This window comes from Erinaceus europaeus, unplaced genomic scaffold, assembly GCF_950295315.1.
Source record: "Erinaceus europaeus unplaced genomic scaffold, mEriEur2.1 scaffold_320, whole genome shotgun sequence".
NCBI classification, from domain to species: domain Eukaryota; kingdom Metazoa; phylum Chordata; class Mammalia; order Eulipotyphla; family Erinaceidae; genus Erinaceus; species Erinaceus europaeus.
The window spans coordinates 70645-73372 of record NW_026648245.1 but is presented as its reverse complement, the minus strand read 5'-3'; the positions used below and the strand labels follow the sequence as shown (position 1 = coordinate 73372).

The following is a 2728-nucleotide window of genomic DNA, read 5'->3' as shown; positions in this document are numbered from 1 at the left end:
AATAGGAATATATATATACATACATATATATATATATATATATGCAAGAATGATAATCAAGAATATTTAATAACATGAATATAACACAAGTGTGGAATTTAAACAGAAGTGATTTACTTCATCTGCCTGCATGTATTTTATAGTTGATATTTATGGACTCAGCCACAATAGAAATCATTCAGGTAAAGTTTCTGAGCAATAGTTGAAAAACACGATCACAAGAGAAAACACAAGCAGAACCTGAACTAGACTTTGCGTATTGCACCAAAGTAAAAGACTCTGGGTTTGGGGGGAGGGTGGATACGAGTCCAAAAAGGATGATAAAGGACCTAGTGAGGGTTGTATTGTTCTATGGAAAACTGGCAAATGTTATGCATGTAGAAACTATTGTATTTACTGTCGAATGTAAAACATTAATTCCCCAATAAAGAATTTTTTTAAAAAAGAAAAAAAATCACAGTCCTGAAACAACATGGAATGAAAAGAACAAAAAGCAAACCAGAGACAAAAATACAGTGTTCAAGTCACATACGGGAACTTCATATACAAGTGCAGCACCGTTTTATCTATGGAAAAAGAAAAGACAGACACTAAGAAAACTGGCATACTTAACGGAAAGTAAACTGGATCCCTATCCTGTGACATAGATCACTAAAAGACAAACTTTGCATGTATTGGAGACCTGCAAGTGTAAAGGAAAATCAGGAAGCAACTAGCATATAAAACATGAGGTGACTCTGTGACAGTTGGAGAAAGACCTCTGAAATAAAACTGCTAAAACAAAATAAGAAAGACAGATGGGAGAATTTTCAGATATTGAACAAATAAAAAGATAAAACTATTAAAATCCTTTGGGCTTCTCAAAAAAATAAGAGCAGAGGCAAGGAATCAGGAAAACAGAAGAATGCTAGTGATGTATCTACTGAAATGATAAAACAGTTACACACTAAGTTCCTTAAATGAGCCTTCAAATCAACATGGGTATTTGGTGGAAACTACAGTCTCACAATATCGATTTCAAAATTAACAATAAGTGTTATGAACAGAATAACATCCATAGGAGACAGAGAGGATGTTATACAAAACTCTTTCACCAAAGGAGGACCAGGATCAGAGGTTTCCACTCAGCAGACTTATGATGTTTGCTGTAGCAGCACATATACTAAAATTGGAACGATATAGAGAAGATAAGCATGGCTAATCTGCTAGGAGGACATGCAAATTTGTGAAGCAGACTTGACATATCTTTAATTATAAGATAAATCAATTGTACTCAGTTCAAAAATACTGAATCATGGCTGAATCTTTATGTAGGGCATGGCTCCTGAGGTGCATAGGTCCTTGGTTCAAACCCTTCTGTCACACTGGAACACAAAAAAGTTTGGAGCAGCATAATGGAGCAGATCTTTCCACAATACTGCTACACAGTCTATACTATGTCCACCATAATTCTCCACTAGTCACAAAAAGAAGACCATGAAACAGACCCCAGATGAACTGATGCTTATTTATTTGCAGCTTAAAGCCACTGGGAAAACAGATTACCTGTGATGTCAGTTAACTATATTACCAAATAGCTGCATGTCACCATCTGCTCTATACAACCTTGAAAGTTTACCTTGGTAGCCAGAGAACACTTCATTCATTGTTTAATACTGTCAGCATATAGAACTGCATGCTATATTAATTAAAATTCATTATATTTATATGTACCTAGTAAAATATTTTTAAATTCTAAAGGCCCCTGAACACCTTCAGGCCTCCACCTCCTCCAGCAACCCAGGCCCCTGAACACCCTCATACCCCCTCCACCTCTCAGCACCCCAGGACCCTGAACACCCTCAGGGCCCCTCATCCTCAGCATCCCAGGACCCAGAATCCCTCAGGCCCCCTCCTCCTCTCAGCACCCAAGGCCCCTGAACACCCTCAGGCCTCCTCCTCCACTCAGCACCCCAGGCCCCTGAAAACCCTCAGACCCCCTCCTCCTCTCAGAACCCCAGCGGCCTGAACACCCTAAGGCCTCATCCTCCCCGCAGCAACCCAGGGCCCTGAACACCCTCAGACCTCCTTCTCACCTCAGCACCCCAGGCCCCTGAACACCCTCAAGCACCTTCCACTCAGCACCCCAGGCCTCTAAACACCCTCAGGACCCCTCCTCCTCTCTGCACCCCAAGCCTCTGATCACTCTCCAGCCTCCTCCTCCACTCAGCACCCCAGGCCTCTGAACACCCTCAGGTCCCTCCTCCTCTCAGCACCCCAGGCCTCTGATCACCCTCAAACCTCCTCCTCCTCTCAGAACCTCAGTCCTCTGAACAACTCAGGCCCCCTCCTCTCAGCACCACAGGCCCCTTACTCCCTAAGGCACCCTCCTCCTCTCAGCTACACAGGCCCAGGAATACCATCAGGCCCCCTCCTCCTCTCAGCACCCCAGGCCACTGAACACCCTCAGGCCCCCTCCTCTCAGCACCCCAGGCCCCTGAACATACTCGGGCCCCCTCCTCCCATCAATACCTCAGGCCTCTGAACACCCTCAGGCCTCCTCCTCCCCTCAGCCCTGAACACCCTAAGGCCCAGTCTTCCTCTAAGCACCCCAAACCCCTGAACACCCTCAGGCCCCCTTCCTCTCAGCATCCCAGGTCCCTGAGCATCCACAGGGCCCCTCCTCCCCTTAGCACCCTATGTCCCTGAACACCTTCTGGCCCCCTCCTCCACTCAGGACCCCAGGCAT

General features: G+C 45.1%; 1 non-coding gene across 1 annotated transcript; it reads left to right on the top strand.

Moving 5' to 3' along the window:
- Positions 1-1142: 1142 nt before the first annotated feature.
- Positions 1143-1249, top strand: LOC132536694 (U6 spliceosomal RNA). Its single transcript, XR_009548184.1, has one exon. It is a non-coding gene; the product is annotated as a U6 spliceosomal RNA (small nuclear RNA).
- The last annotated feature ends 1479 nt before the right edge of the window (positions 1250-2728 follow it).